Here is an 18,085-nt window from a genome sequence, read left to right as displayed (position 1 = left end):
AGTGACCAAATTTTGCTTGAAGACTCACTGAAATGACAAAATTTGACCTTGACACTCTGAGACCACTTTGTAAGAGCATATTTGATCACTGGAGGAAGGCTGGAAAGACTGACACTAACAGCGTGATAGAAGGAAGCCAAGGAAGACAAGGTTGTATTGAATCTTTGTTCAAAAGAGTCATTGGATCCCGGTATTCCATTCTTCAGTATCTTGTGACATAATCTCAATCAAGACAGTTGGTCTCTCATACACTGGTACGTATCAAAGAACATATTTCAAACCTGCATATGAGCATATCTATCATTTTGTTACACACATGGCTCCATTGGAAACATTCATATACTTAAAAAAAATCAAGTAGATAAATTAGGAAAAATAAAATCAAGCTTGATTGCATTTTTTTCTTAAACTTTAAATCTTTAGAAATTTTTTATTATTATTTATTTTCTTGCATTTTTTTCATTAACATCATAAATGTTTTCAATAAATTGAATAAGAGAATTGAGAAATTGACTATTTAGGCTCTCATGCGACCTATAAAAATTTTTGTGTTAGCTTAGTATCCATCATAATAAAAAAATTCATATATAAATCTTGCTTCAAATTGTTGCATATTTATTCCTTTTTTGAGGAGCTGCAGAAACGACTCGTTTTTGCAGCCGAGCCTGATTTGATTCTACATCCATCATAAAAAAAACTTTGTGTGTTGAAAGGCTTGGCATAGACCGATTTTTAAATCCAAGTATCATAAGTCTCTAACCCAAATGATCCATATTGGTCCCTCGAGAGTGGGCTCCCTGTCCATGTAATTCTTGCACAACATTCTGATGCACTTACTCTATTTTCTTGGAGCCCTCAACTTTCCTCCTTTGTCACCATCCATTATTTCTCAGATCAATCAGATTCTTCAACATGAACCTTAGCCTAAAAGGAAGCCCTTGATTATTGAACATTTTTGTGATCTTATCGAGTCCATGTATCATGGAGCTGGCAGGATTTGCCTCTCATAGGATAGCTTTATCACTTGTCATTAGTTGTTGTTGTGTGAATGCATTGGGCACAATTGTTGGCATCCTGCTGATAGATTGATCAGGAAGGAACATATTGGGGGTGCCACCTTTGTTAGCTATTGAGGAGTATTCATTTCATGCCAAATCTCTAGATCTAGCAGTCGTTCTAGAAGAAAGCCCGAGTGCAATACTTATAGAGGAAATGCCTAGCAGCTTAAAAACATTAGTTTTAAAACACGATTTCTGGCCAAATGAAAATTTATTTCGAAACAATAAAACATGGTTGTTTCTTAGAACTAGGTGAGTTATAAAACCCATGAATTATTTTCTCAAATTCGTAATCGATTGGGAGATATTCGGGGTTCTATGGAGCCTTACTTGGTAAATTGCGTGAGAAAAAAATGATTTGCAATTAATGCACAGAGGCAGTTGCGGCCTTGATTTGATCTCCCTGATCTACAGGAGGTAGATCTGCCATGGAGATGCTGAGCATTACCATATTAATTATCGACTTGGTGAGCTTGAGAAGGATTGAATTGTATTTGCATCCAAAAGCAGAATTGACCAACAATTTTGTCTATTCAAACTCAATGAATTGAGTACAATTGAAGATATTTCATTATTTAGAAAGACGGTATTCTAGTTGATCATTATTGTGTTGAATTGTATTTGCGTCAACTGAATCACATCATGTAGCTATTCAGTTGAATTGTATTTGCCTCTAGAAGCATAATTGTCCAAGTATTCTGACTATTGAATGTGCAGACACAATGAGTTGGATACAGTTGAATTTAAGGCTTCATTGGGATTTGTGTTTCTAACAATGATAGGCAACCAAAAACCAGTCATGGGTGCAATACATGCAGTTGGGAAATCATTTTCAACTTAGAAAACACAGATTTGCTGGAGATTTTATGGTTGGGCCAAAATCAACGCCATTTATCCAATGCTATTCCTTCAACAGTCAACTCCTAAAGGGATTACGATTTTCACTCCCAGCAATTATGATTGAATTGAGGTCATGGATCAGGTTGCTTTGATGGTGCTAGATGGCACAAGGATGACAGGGTGTGGTACAGCCGGTTTTAGGCTCAAGACGAAAATATCTAAAGTATATCGGATGGAATTCGGCGTTGATCCGGCTTCTTTCAGGAATTCTCCCGCTTCGCATTTACCTCAGTGGCCATTGAATTTTGGTGTGCCTTGCTTTTCACTCATGACAAATTTCGTATTAATTTTGATATTATGTGTTTTTCATATATGTATATTTTGATGTTAGTGGAATGTTGTTTTAATGTTTTATATGTATAATGTTTGTTATGTTTTATTTCTAAAGTGCATATATATGTTTTGTATAATATTTTTTTTTAAGAAGTGTTTTACATATGTTATGTTGTATATATATTCCATTTTTTTTTCATTTTGTAAATATTTCTTTAATTTTTTTTTGATTGAATATTTTATTGTTTTTCAAAAAAATTGTAAGAGAAAAATTGTCGAAAAATTTTGATGCAAAATCTGGAGCAAATTGAGAAAACTATTGTTGTGATGGTCCACTCAAACACCCCTGTTAAAGCAAGAAATAAAAAAAAAAATGTTCTATTACCTAATTTTTCTGTAGGAGGTATTGATCAATTTGAAGCTTGGACTGGTTATTTGTTATAACAAAAATGCATAGTTGTGTGTACTTAACTGTCTATTCAGGATTTTAGCTACAGAAACTGCACAATTCTGCAACTGAACCACAATTCTGCAGCTATGTATTTAACTCAATGATCTACTTGTCAACAATGCATTCTAATCAGAAAATCATGATCAAAATTTATTGGTTTTGTCTAATGATTATGTTTTCAAGCATGATGCAGGAAAGAAGAAGAACTATGAAGGCGCTTTATCTGCAAGATCGATTGATGAATTTTTTATTGAGGATTGTTTTGCAGGAATCATTAAGCATTTGCAAATAATATTTCTTTATCTTTATGAAATGCTATGATTCAAACATAAATTAAGGAAATTGTTTTCTTTTAGAAATTGGATTTATTATCACAATTGTGAAATTGGACTAACTATTTGAAACAAAAACACGTCATGAACCTGTCAATTATGCAAATTTTTCGTATGTACCTAAAGAAATTGATCACTTTTCTTTGAACACGCTCACGTTTGTTGTAATGTTAGTGCCATGTTTGTTTCCAGGTTCCAGGGTAATCGGAGAATTGAAGGAAGTCAATTTATGCATGGTTGGTTTTCTACAACCAATTTCAAGAAACATGAACCAATTGAATCCATTTCTATCATCCATAAATGTCATCATTTTTCCTCTCCAAACTCACAAGCTACCCAAGCATTTTTGCTAAGCATCATCATCACCATTTTCCTTGCAAAGAGTCGCATGTTTTCCACATACATATCCATTCAAATTTTCCATAATTTCCTTTCATTAACCCATTAATAGAGACATTCAGCTCGCTTAAATGTTGATTTGTCATTTTTCTTTCCATTCGCTTGTTTACCCTCTTGTCATTTTCCTTTCCATTAAATAAACCTTGATTCACTGCAAATTTTTTCATTCATAGCCCTTCAAAAATCATCATTTCATACTCGCGTTAGATGATGGAGGATTCATTAAGGCCTCCCTTCTAACAAGTCTTGACCTATCGACATCAGCACATTATCTAGGTTCAGGGATAGAGTCCTTATTAGTGCCTTGAGGCTTGTATGCATCAATGACAAGTTCTCTCGCTGACAATCATGGGAATACATCAATGTCCCTTGATCGTTAGATCTTGCAAGTGGCTTGACATCAGCTCATCTATTCACACTTTGCAAGATGTACTTAGGTACCTTGGCACTCGTTGACATTAATGGCGAGTTTGGCTCACATTGGTTGACAACATTCATCAATGGTCAGTAATCCAATGATTTCTCTTTATGCTTGACAACAACACATTCATTTGCATGACTAGAATTGTACCATCAGGTTTTGTAGCAGGTGAAGACTATATCATTTAGCATTTTGCAGCAGATACAACATCAGCAATAAAGAATCCACTTTCACCACCTCATCCACTATTTATGCAACCAAGAAGCAGATGAAATTCCACATTCTATTCCATGATCCAGCAGCAGCTACAACTTCTCTATATATGCATAGTTTTTCCACTTCCGAGGTAAGTAAAGGTATGTTATTTTCTAGCTTTTAATCATAGAATTCCTTGAATACCGAAGTTATAATTTTTGAAAAATACTTCACCATATTTCCTTTCTCATTTGAAAAAAATCATAAACACCTTTAATTGGGGGGAAGGGACATCCATTTATTATCACATCCATATCACTTCATTTCATCCTAACATACTTGTCCTAATCATTATGATTGCATCATGGTTCAAAAGTTATGTGATTTGCAAATAAATGCCTAAATGATGAGCATATTATATGGCTCATTTATGCATTCTTAAACACATTCAATGAATCTTGCTGATAACAAAAAGAAATGAGGTATTGAAACACAAGAACCGATACCAATTAAGATTTGGTTGTCACACAAGAACCAAACAAACATGTTGCAATTCAATGTATGACAAGGAATACTTGGCAAAACGAAATAAAATTGTCAAATACTACCAAATGCAAAGTTTAAGGACATATGATATAAGCCAAGCTCATTCAAAATCAAATCATGATTAAGTAATGCAGTAGATTGTATGAGGACATGCAATAGCGTCAGTTGGGGGGAATGTAGAGTCTCCAAAATGTATTCAAAATATCATCCACTTTCACCTTTATCACCACCATTTCACTCACATGTCACAACTCCATGACCATATAACCTTTCATTAGCCTCCATTTTCATAATTATATGGGCTACCTTTGTGTTTTCCAAAAGTTAACGATTTCTAGTATTATAAGTGAATTAAATGGTTAAAATTTAGAAAAATGACATATACTTGCTAATACTTAAAAGTGGCTTGAGTTTCATGACATGTGTAAGTCATTTGGAATCTTCCAAGGCACCCTTATGTGGCCTCCAATACTCAAATTCGAATTATCTTCAAGATATGGAAGAAGATTTGGATAAAGGTCAAAGAGGATATGTGTCTCATCATTACCTATTTGAATTGTAACTCTATGAGATTTTCTAGGTATCTAGGTAGAGAATAATGGACCTCCTTTAATGAGGTAGCTTCTTATGTTTTTGTATAAATAGGAGAGCCTTCTCCTTTGCAAGGCATGCAAAAAATTGGGGAAATGCTCATGTTTTGAATATAGAATTTGGCTTTGGCACCATGCTCATGAGTGATGTTCACTTTCATTTGGTTATCCTTGTATTTGTAGCCTCTCAACTTTCCATCCCTCATGCTTTTGGATTGGCCACCTATAATGTGTGAGATTTATTTTTTTCATAGTTAAGATTTATTGTTTTTCATAGATTGAGATTTATTATTTTTCATAGATTAAGATTTATTGCTTTCATATCTTTTCCTGTGTGAGATGTTAAGAGTGATTGTTTTTATTTGATTTCATATCTAGAGGTTCAAAGCGATTGTTTTATTTGCTTTCATTTCATATCATGTGGTTTTGATTATTCATTTCATAGGACCCTGATTTGATAATGCACACATGATCCCTTAGAGTAGATTTCATTTCAAGCAATTTCATTTCTGAAAGAGTGGTGTGTTTTTCAATTCCTGCAAGTGTGATAGATTAAGATTTCAATTCCACACATTGTACTATAATTCCTTTTGAATTGATTGTTGAATTAAATAGGTGAATTTGGTTTGTTGTTATTTAGTTTCGTAGTTAGATTGATCTAAATTGAAAGTTAATTTCTAGCATATACAGTGCACGCACACTTCACAAGTTTTACGAAAACCATGGGTTGACAATTAAATGATAGGTAATTGATTTGCTTCAACATTTGGGCGCCGTTGTCGGGGAAGTGTGCATAAGAAATAGCTTTCAATCTAGAGTTGATATTTTTTTTTCAACTTTTTTCTAGATGCATAATTACAACATGTAGATGCATAATTCATTTAGTTGCATATCATTTTTATAAAAAATATATTAAAAAAAAAAAAACCTTCAATCACGTACCACCTCCACTATATCACGTGGTGTAGTAAAAGCCACACATCCACATCATGAATTCTTATTTTTGCAGGTAGAAGAGATGACAAAGGAGGATGAAGAAATGGATGGAGATCCTTTTGGATTTCCCATTCAAGAAACTGATGTCAATGTTTAAATGAAGAACATCCCTCCATCCATACTTCCTAACTTCAAAGGTATGAGATTAGAAGACGTGGAAACTTTTCTTTTTGAATTTGAAATCATTTGTAGATCTTATGGCTACTCATTACACATTCAAAAATTGAATTTGTTTCCAACAACATTGAAGGATAAAGCTCTTATATGGTTCATGATTTTAGGAACAAATTCTATAAGGACATGGGATGATATGAAAAGAGGATTTTTGGAAAAATATAAAAATCAATACAAACACCATGACCTTAGAACTGAAGTCTTTAAGATGAATCAAAAAGAGGATGAAAATCTAGAAGACCTAGTGGAGAGATTTACTTATAATATCAAAAGATCTAAAATGCATAATTTAGGATTAGACATATTAAGAGCCCTTCTACTAAATGATATAAAGGATGAATGGATTGATATTCTTAACCTAGTGGGAAAAGGAGATTTTTATCAATTGTCATTTCAAGAGATTTGTGAATTTTGTAAGAACATATCAAGAGGAAAAGAATAGTTTGCAATATCCCCTCAGGATCCTGTTATGCAAAAGGGAAAGTAAGTTGACAATGGGATTGGTAAGTCAAATTGAATTTAACAACTTGCTAAACATTATTGGTAATTTAAATGAACAAATTGAGATGCTATGAATGTAAAACAAGCAAAAGTTTGAAAATGTTGCTTTGCATGAATGTCCACTTTATAACATTAAAATTTGTAAAATTTGTGCAAGATCACATGCTACTAAAGATTGCCCATCATTACCAGGGTTAAAGGCAGTTTACCAAAAGAATAATGGAGTGAATCAAGCTCCAAGAGGACCATGCCAGCCTCATCAACCTAATATATCATTGTGCACAATTTCAAGGTTATGCACAACATAATTGGCAAACACCTTTGCTTTGGCAACCTTGGCCATATCAATCCCAATATCAAAACCAATCTTGGAAATAGGGTTGGGAAGAGCCTTACAGAGGAAATCCACCATATACTCGATCTTTCCCTCACTATCCTCAATACCAATATCAATGTTATCCATACTATTCACCTCCACGACAACATCAATTTCACCCTTAGTTAATCTCAATTCAACCTTTCCCATTACCACACACACAAACACCCCAAAGATCCATTCCCACGCCACTACGTGCACAACCATTTCGAATCTCCAACAATAAAACACCTCAATCCACTTAAAATGTTGAGGTATTGCAAAATGGTTCACCAATTGTCATTGAAGAACAACAACCAGAAGAAGAAGATTCAGATAAGATCCAAGAATCATGGATGCCCGTCGATAAAGAGTAGTTGTTGGAACCTAAGATTGAAAAGTTTCATGCATGCCTATCACCAAATTCTATGAATGAAGATCACATATGTGAGGACTTGCATGGCATGATAAAAGGAAGCCAACGAAGACAAGATTATATTGAATCTTGGTTCAAAACATTCATTGGATCCTGGTATTCCATTCTTCAGTATCTTGTGACATCATCTCAATCATGACAGTTGGTCTCTCATACACTGGTATGTATCAAAGAATATATTTCAAACATGCATATGAGCATATCTATCATTTTGTTACACACATGGCTCCATTGGAAACATTCATATACTTAAAAATAAAAATAAAAAATTCAAGCAGATAAATTAGGAAAAATAAAATCAAGCTTGATTGCATTGTTTTTTTAGAACTTTAAATCTTTAGATTTTTTTTAATTTATTTTCTTGCATTTTTTTCATTAACATCATATATATTTTCAATAAATTGATGATTTGATTTAAAAATAATAATAATAATAATAACATAAAATAAAAATAAAAATTGAATAGGGGAAATGTAAATTTTTAAATAAAAAGTATCGATTATTTTTTAAGAGAATTGAGAAATTGACTATTTAGGCTCTCATACGACTTGTAAAAAAAATTGAGTTAGCTTCATATCCATCATAATAAAAAAAATCATATATAAATCTTTCTTCAAAATGTGGAATATTTATTCTTTTTTGGAGGAGTTGCAGAAACGATTCGTTTATGTAGCCGAGCCTGATTTGATTCCGCATCCATCATAAAAAAAAACTGTGTGTTGAAAGGCTTGGCATAGACCGATTTTTAAATCCATGTATCATAAGTATCTAACCCAAATGATCCATATTGGTCCCTCGAGAGTGGGCTCCCTGTCCATGTAATTCTTACACAACATTCTGAATCACTGACTTTATTTTCTTGGAGCCCTCAACTTTCCTCATTTTTCGCCATCCATTATTTCTCAGATCAATCAGATTCTTCAACATGAACCTCAACCTAAAATGAAGCCCTTGATTATCAAACACTTTTGTGATCTTATTGAGTCCATGTATCATGGAGCTGGCAGGATTTGCCTCTCATAGGATAGCTTTATCGTTGTCATTAGTTGTTGTTGTGTGAATGCATTGGGCACAATTGTTGGCATCTTGCTGATAGATTGATTAGGAAGGAAAAAATTGGGGGTGCCACCTTTGTCAGCTGCTGAGGAGTATTCATTTCATGCCAAATCTCCAGATCTAGCAGTCGTTCTGGAAGAAAGCCCGAGTGCAATACTTACAGAGGAAATGAGTAGTAGCTTAAAAACGTCAGTTTTAAAACACAATTTCTGGCCAAATGAGAGCGTATTTCGAAAACATAAAATGTGGGTTTTTCTCAGAATGGGGTCAGTTATAAAACTCAAGAACGATTTTCTCAAATTTGTAACCGATTGGGACATATTTTGGATTCACTGGAGCCTTACTTGGCAAATTGTGTGAGAAAAAAAACGGTTTGCAATTAATGCACAAAGGCAGTTGTGGCCCTGATCTATTCTCCCTAATCTACAGGAGGTAGATCTGCCATGGAGATGTTGAGCAATACCATATTAATTATTGACTTGGTGAGCTTGACAAGGATTGAATTGTATTTGCGTTTAGAAGCAAAATTGACCAACAATTTTGTTTGTTCAGACAAAATGAATTGATTACAATTGAAGATATTTCATTATTCAGAAAAACGGTATTCTAGTTTATCATTATTGTTTTGAGTTGTATTTGCATTAACTGAATCACATCATATAGCTATTCAGTTGAATTGTATTTTCCTCTAGAAGCGGAATTGTCCAAGGATTCTGATTGTTGAATGTGCAGACACAATGAGTTGGATACAGTTGAGTTTAAGGCTTCATTGGGATTTGCATTTCCAACAATGATAGGCAACCAAAAACCAGTCATGGGTGCAATACATGCAGTTGGGAAATCATTTTCAACTCAGAAAACACAGATTTGCTAGAGATTTTATGGCCGAACCAAAACCAACGCCATTTATCCAATGTTATTCCTTCAACAGTCAACTCCTAAAGGGATTACGATTTTCACTCCCAGCAGTTATGATTGAATTGAGGTCATGAATCAGGTTTCTTTGATGGTGTCGTATGGTACAAGGATGATAGAGTGTGGCTAATTTAAAAAAAAAGAAAAAAAAAGGTAGAGATTGTCTGTGGTATAGTCGGTTTTAGGCTCAAGACGGCGATATCTAAAGTATATCGGATGGAATTCGACGTTGATCTGGCTTCTTTCAGGAATTCTCTTGCTTCGCATTTACCTCAGTGGCCATTGATTTTTGGTGTGCCTTGCTTTTCACTCATGACAAATTTCGTATTAATTTTGATATTATGTGTTTTTCGTATATGTATATTTTGATGTTAGTGGAATGTTGTTTTAATGTTTTATATGTATAATGTTTGTTATGTTTTGTTTTTAAAGTGCATATATATGTTATATATATATATATATATATATATATATATATATATATATATATATATATATATATATATATATATATATATATTTTAAGAAGTGTTTTTTATAATGTTTGTACTTTTGTTTTATATATGTCATGTTGTATATATATTTCATTTTTTTTTTCATTTTGTAAATATTTCTTTAATTTTTTTTATTGTATATTTTATTGTTTTTCAAGAAAATTGCCATGAGAAAAATTGTCGAAAAATTTTGATGCGAAATCTGGAGAAAATTGAGAAAAATATTGTTGTGATGGTCCACTCAAACACACCTGTCAAAGCAAGAAATAAAAATAAATAATAATAATAAATAAATAAATAAAATTAAAAATAAAAAAAAAAATTAAAAAAAAATAAAAAATAATTGTTCTATTTGCTAATTTTTCTGGAAGAGGTATTGATCAATTTGAAGATTGGACTGGTTATTTGTTCATAACAAAAATGCATAGTTGTGTGTACTTAACTGTCTGTTCAGGATTTTAGCTACAAAAACTGCGCAATTCTGCAGCTATGTATTTAACTCAATGATCTACTTGTCAACAATGCATTCTAATCAGAAAATCATGATCAAAATTTATTGGTTTTGTCTAATGATTATGTTTTCAAGCATGATGCAGGAAAGAAGAAGAACTATGAAGGCGCTTATCTACAAGATCGATTGACGAATATTTTGTTGAGGATTGTTTTGCAGGAATCATTAAGCATTTGCAAATAATATTTCTTTATCTTTATGAAATGATATTATTCAAACAAAATTTGAGGAATTTTTTTTCTTTTAGAAATTGGATTTATTATCACAATTGTGAAATTGGACTAACTATTTGAAATAAAAACATGTCATGAACCTGTCAATTATGCAAAATTTTCGTATGTACCTAGAGAAATTGATCACTTCTCTTTGAACATGCTCACATTTGTTGCAATGTTAGTGCCATGTTTGCTTTCAGGGTCTAGGGCAATCAGAGAATTGAAGGAAGCCAAGTTATGCATGGTTGCTTTTCTACAACCAATTTCAAGAAACATGAACCAATTGAATCCATTTCTATCTTCCGTAAATGCCATCATTTTTCCTCTCCAAACTCACAACTTACCCAAGAATTTTATCTAAGCATTGTCATCACCATTTTCCTTGAAAAGAGTCGCATGTTTTCCACTTAAATTTTCCATTCAAATTTTCCATAATTTCCTTTCATTAACCCATTAATAGAGACATTCAGCTCGCTTATATGTTGATTTGTCATTTTTCTTTCCGTTCACTTGTTTACCCTCTTGTCATTTTCCTTTCAATTAAATAAACCTTGATCCACTGCAAATTTTTTCATTCATAGCCCTTCCAAAATCATCATTTCATATTTGCGTTAGATGATGGAGGATTCATTAAGGCCTCCCTTCTAACAAGTCTTGGCCTATCGACATTAGCACATTATCTAGGTTCAGGGCTAGAGTCCTTATTAGTACCTTGAGGCTTGTATGCATCAATGACAAGTTCTCTCGCTGACAATCATGGGAATACATCAATGTCCCTTGATCGTTAGATCTTGCAAGTGGCTTGACGTCAACTCATCTATTCGCACTTTTTAAGATGTACTTACATACTTTGGCACTCGTTGACATTAATGGTGAATTTGCCTCGCATTAGTTAACAACATTCATCAATGGTTGGTAATCCAATGACTTCTCTTCATGCTCAACAACAACACATTCATTCACATGACTAGAATTGTACCATCGGGTTTTGTAGAAAGTGAAGACTATATCATTCAACATTTTGCAGTAGATACAATAGATTTAGTAGGAGCAATAAAGAATCCACTTTCACCACCTCATCCACTATTTATGCAACCAAGAAGCAGATTAAATTCCACATTCTAGTCCATGATCCAGTAGCAGCTACCACTTCTCTACATATGCACAGTTTGTCCACTTCCTAGGTAAGTAAAGGTATGTTATTTTCTAGCTTTTAATCAAGAATTCCTTGAATACTGAAGTTATAATTTTTTGGAAAATACTTCACCATATTTCCTTTCTCATTTGAAAAAAATCGTAAACACCTTTAGTTGGGGGGAAGGGACATCCATTTATTATCACATCCATATCACTTCATTCCATTTCACTTCATTTCATCCTAACATACTTGTCCTAATCATTATGATTGCATCATGGTTCAAAAGTTATGTGATTTGCAAATAAATGCCTAAATGATGAGCATATTATATGGCTGATTTATGCATTCTTAAACATGTTCAATGAATCTTGTTGCAACAAAAAGAAACAAGGTATTGAAACACAAGAACCAATACCAATTAATATTTGGTTGTCAGACAAGAACCAACCAGACATGTTGCAATTCAATGTATGACAAGGAATACTTGGAAAAACGAAATAAAATTGTCAAATACTATCAAATACAAAGTTTAAGGACATATGATATAATCCAAGCTCATTCAAAAGCAAATCATGATTAAGCAATGCAGTAGATTGCATGAGGACATGCAATAACGTCAGTTGGGGGGAATGTAGAGTCTCCAAAATGTATTCAAAGTATCATCCACTTTCACCTTTATCACCACCATTTCACTCACATGCCACAACTCCATGACCATATAACCTTTCATTAGCCTCCATTTTCATAATTATATGGGTTACCTTTGTGTTTTCCAAAAGTTAATGATTTTTAGTATTACAAGTGAATTAAATGGTTAAAATTTAGAAAAATGACATATACTTGCTAATACTTAAAAGTGGCTTGAGTTTCATGACATGTGTAAGTCATTTGGAATCTTCCAAGGAACCCTTATGTGGCCTCCAATACTCAAATTCGAATTATCTTCAAGATATGGAAGAAGATTTGGAGAAATGTCAAAGAGGATATGTGTCTCATCATTACCTATTTGAGTTGTAAATCTATGAGATTTTCTAGGGATCTAGGGAGAGAATAATGGACCTCCATTAATGAGGTAGATTCTTATGTTTTTGTATAAATAGGAGAGTCTTCTCCTTTGAAAGGCATGTGAAAAGTTGGGGAAATGCTCATGTTTTGAATATAGAATTTGGATTTGGCACCATGCTCATGAGTGATGTTCACTTTGATTTGGTTATGCTTGTATTTGGAGCTTCTCAAATTTCCATCCCTCATGCTTTTGGATTGGCCACCTATAATGTGTGAGATTTATTGTTTTTCATAGATTAATATTTATTGTTTTTAATAGATTGAGATTTATTGTTTTTCATAGATTAAGAAATATTGCTTTCATGTCTTTTCCTGTGTGAGAGGTTAAGAGTGATTGTTTTTATTTTATTTCATATCTAGAGGTTAAAAGTGATTGTTTTATTTGCTTTCACTTCATATCATGTGGTTTTGATTATTCATTTCATAGGATCCTGATTTGATAATGCACACATGATACCTTAGAGTAGATTTCATTTCATGCAACTTCATTTATGAAAGAGTGGTGTGCTTTTCAATTCCTGCAAGTGTGATAGATTAAGATTTCAATTCCGCACACTATACTATAATCCCTTTTGAATTTATTGTTGAATTAAATAGGTGAATTTGGTTTGTTGTTATTTGGTTTTGTAGTTAGATTGATCTAAATTGAAAGTTATTTTCTAGCATATACAGTGCACGCACACTTTGCAAGTTTTACAAAATCCCCAGGTTGACAATTAAATGATAGGTAATTGATTTGCCTCAACATGAAGTCCTGTTACAGGGAAAACTAGTGTCGATTTGAACTGCTAGTCCCACTAAGATGGGTAGCTATCTTAGAAACAAACAATGAAAGCATTTCAAGAGTTCCTTTAAGTGTGATAGATGGAAGAGAAGAAAAGAAGACCAACCTGGATCTTTCGCTTTGATCCTAGCTTGATTTCTCCTTTCCTTGATAGAATTTGCCACTCCTCTCCTACTTGTCCCACTTCAAAGAGTACCTGTGGAGTCAAAGTAACAACAAACCATCAAAGCATCTCTATCTAAAACATCATAAACAATGCGGAATCAGAAACACATTGACCATATAATTGCATTCATAAACAATAAGATTCACAAATACAAGATCATATGGAGGAAAACTCAAAGAACTTTATTAATAGTAATGTAAGAGAGGATTACAACCCAGCTGTCTGATCCAACATCATCCTCCCAGTTGTAGAAGCCCTCTTCACCTCATGAACAAGCAAATCACCCAACAATGCAATGTCTCTTCTCACTAACAAACCAACACCACTTCTTTACAAAATACAAAATTCCAGCCTCTAGATCTCTCAGATGAGGGATCCATTTATAGATGTCTTGCAAGGGTGTGAGTTAGCTCTGGGTTTTTGATTAGTGTCATTCTACTGAAAGTTCTTGGTTACACTTGGAGATTTCATTGATCTCTTACTCATCCCTGGGCGAATTCAGAGAGGCAAGTGTCATATGAGAAGTTTCTGGAAGATTACATGATCACCCACTTAGCAAATTGTCTCCGACATTTGTCTATTCTTGCTCATCGCACCCTACAAAAGGCATTTTCAGTATGCATCGCACCCCCCGTGTGTACAAGGTGAGATGCATCGCACCCTGACCATGGAGTAGTCAGTATGGTCCAGTTTTGGCCAGTTCTAAGTGGTTTTTCAGGTGGAACTTCTGGGAAATGATGTAATCAGTTGACCATGATCCTTTAGGGTATGAAACAACACTTTTAGGGATCAAAGAGCCCTTATTTTATGGACATATGAGTTTGGGGTTGCAGTGCCCAAATATGTCTATAACAGCTGCCCCCTAAAGCATGAAGTCGTAAATCTTCTGATGTCAGGTGAAATGCTTTATCATGAGGATCTGAGGTATTCGAACTGGAATATGACCTGTATAAGATACAATACAATACATCATCATCATATTATTTTCATGATCTAGCTGAGGCGGGAATTCCCATGCTCATCTTTATAAATTCATTTTCATGTACATAGGACAGATGATCATTTGTTGTTGCAGACTGGTGATTCTTCGCATGAAGAGTCATCATCCCTGGCTTAGATGACTATCTGTGCAGCTTCTGTGTACAATTTATGTCTTTATTTTCCTGAAAATATCGTAGCCCAGATGGATGAAACTAGATCCGGGGTCTTCAAAACTCATCCAATCTTCGCCCGATGTACAAGTCGATCCATGTGAAAATATGTTCTGAAGTCGAACATGGAAAGACATCGCCTAATTACCAGCCAATGATGTAAGCTGTTAACAAATGCGAGAGGAGTCACCGATAATGATGATGACCCTCAAGGTACTACAGTACAATTCACGTGGTGTGAATATACGAGCCGATGTTGAACACCACGCAAAGTCTTTCAATCGAAGGTCATTGATGTAAACCTGTCGCCGGAAGTGAGAAACTTGCCATTGAGGCATGCAAGCTTCAAAGTACTGAAAGGGTTGTTTCTAAGTCAATTTCTTGGATAATGAGCTGATGTCGACAAGAAGTGACCTGTCGTAGGAGGGCCTTGATGTATCCCACATCTACGATGCGAAACAGAGCAAATGATTTTTGTGGAGGTGAAAACGATCTGATGATATAAGGTTCAGGAATGGTGGTCATGAAAAATGAAGTGTGGATGTAATGCAGTGGATGAGGCATTTGCTGGGTGGTGAATTCTCTGAATGACTTCTCTTGAACATATTGATGACACTGATATGGACTTGGTAGCGTTAACCCCATGGATGGCACAACGAACCAATGGTGATGGTGAACAGGAAAGCCCAACCCAACTCAATCACGGTGATGGAGTAAAAGTGTCATGTTCAAGAGTGACTTGCTATCAATAGAGTTCTTCAAGTTTTCTTCCCATTTTTCCCCAGTCATTGCTGACTAGTACCTCTTTATTTTTGACAAGCGTAAGGAGGATAACATATGCTTGGTCTATAATTTGCCCTTCGGGCAAACCTGTCGCTTTATGTTTAGCGAGCCTAGCATCAGTGAGACTCGTTCTTGTGTAGGTGGACAAGTTTGTCGCTTGTTTTAATGAGTTTAACGACAAAGATAACTCGGTCATTTTCATATTTAGAGAGTTTGAAAAGGGACGAAAAGGAGACTCCAATAGTCCTTTTTCGTGGCATAATCTCTTAGTTTGAAAAAGTGTAAAATAATATGAAAGGGATGACTTTTCAATAGTTTTAACGAGCCAACAAAGACAAGCGCTCAATATTTTTGTTTAATAATCCCTCAAGTCCAAAAAGATTAAAATATATTAGAGGGATGGCATTCCCCTTACTTTAACGAGTTGGAAAGGCCAATAGCTTGAAAATATTTTTATATTTAATGAGTCTAAAAAGAGTTTAAAAGAGACTCGTTTTTTAGGAACGAGTGGTATTTCTGGGTAGCAGTTGGTTCCAGGTAAGTTTGGAACTTCTCAAAACATGGCAGTGTGAAGAGGGTGGCAATCAGAATCACTCGTCGCAGATGTTCCTCAAAAGGGTAAACAATCAAGTGGAAGTGTATGGTCAACCGAATGAAATGAGGTGACGTAAGGAACACAACCAAGGTTCAAAAAGGGCTAATAGCAAAGCGATCACAAAGGTTATTTACCAAAGGTGGGTTTATTTTTTAATGAGCTTGAACCTTGCCAACATGTGCTCAGTGCAGGTTCATTTTTTAACGAGATTGAACCTTGTGGGAACATTACCCTTTTTCCTTTTTATGTAAGCTAGGAACGACCAAACTATAAAGCTAAAAAATGCTAAATTGGTCGTTTTTGCTTGCATAAAAAGGTTTGCATGCCCCCAGCATAAAAAAAAGTCCTCAGTAACCATATGGAAACTTATTGTGGTTAAGCAGGATGATTTTCTATCAATACTTAGACAAAACACTTCCTGCACTTTTTCTGCCAAATAGACAAAGGTGAAAGGTCACCTGGACCGATCACAGAACTTACAAGGAAACTTATCTCTACAGCTGGGTTTGTCCGTAAAATAGACAAGGGTGCATGGCCCCTAAGCTTCGTTACATTCACCAGATTACTCGCGGTAATTAGGTGGATGGAATGAAGGTTCCTTTACGAGATCAAGTCAAAGATTCGACTTGGAACTTTGCTCAGCCTTGTTTCATTTTTTCACGAGCTTGACACAAGATAAGGAATTCTGCTCAGATCCTTGGTTTCATTTTTTAACGAGGTTGACACCAGTCAACGAACTATCCTCTGGAAACCTTTGATCACAACTCATAAGGGGTCATGAAGGAAAGATCTGGTTCCAATGCCCCCAGTACATAATGTACAACATCACTTAATTGAGTCATGTCAGTCGGATTTTCAACTATGAAAACCTCGCTGTGATCGACACTATCAAAATGGTCAGAGTCCTTCTTAATCTTTGATGATGTAGAAGATATCATATGACAGGTTTCCACTGTGGCCACTTCCACCAGATTACTTGGAGGCGGGAGGGCAAAAGTACCCATTAAGGATGAGTCTTTTAGGAGACCTACTCCGACATGTTGAAGTGATTGAGAACTTCCATGGATCAATGGAATGCTTCCAGTAGCTTGTGAACTGTTGGGGAAAAAGGTTAGTTGGTCAACGATTGTAATTCCACCTTGGAAGGGAAATGCAATCTTTCTAAAATATGTTGACACAACGGTGGCCATAGCATAAATCCAGGGCCTTCCTAGCAAGATATTGTAGTCAAGGTTTCCATCAATGACCTCAACTTCAATTTCTATTGTCTTGCCCCCCAGTTCAACTTGCAAGTTACTTAATATCCCATATGGCAGGTATGTTCTTCCATCGAAAGCTTTTAACGTTGTTTATGATCGTGACAAGGGTGGAGAGCCTAAAGTTTTCCAACAACTCATTGACATAATACAGGTAGATGCTCCCTCATCAATTATTGTTCAATGAATGGTTTTGTTGAGGGATTTTACCAGTATGAGGAAAGCGAGTTGTGCTGGTAACTGAGGTTCGTATCCTTTATGATTAAAGGCCACTAGATTGGAATCTGTTGGATCAATCCCACCTATCGTTGATAACAAAGCCTGTTTTT

This window comes from Pinus tabuliformis, chromosome 3_2 (assembly GCF_031772625.1).
Source record: "Pinus tabuliformis cultivar Carrire ecotype Pingquan chromosome 3_2, CPIR1, whole genome shotgun sequence".
Lineage (NCBI taxonomy): Eukaryota > Viridiplantae > Streptophyta > Pinopsida > Pinales > Pinaceae > Pinus > Pinus tabuliformis.
Note: the sequence above shows the minus strand (reverse complement) of the source record.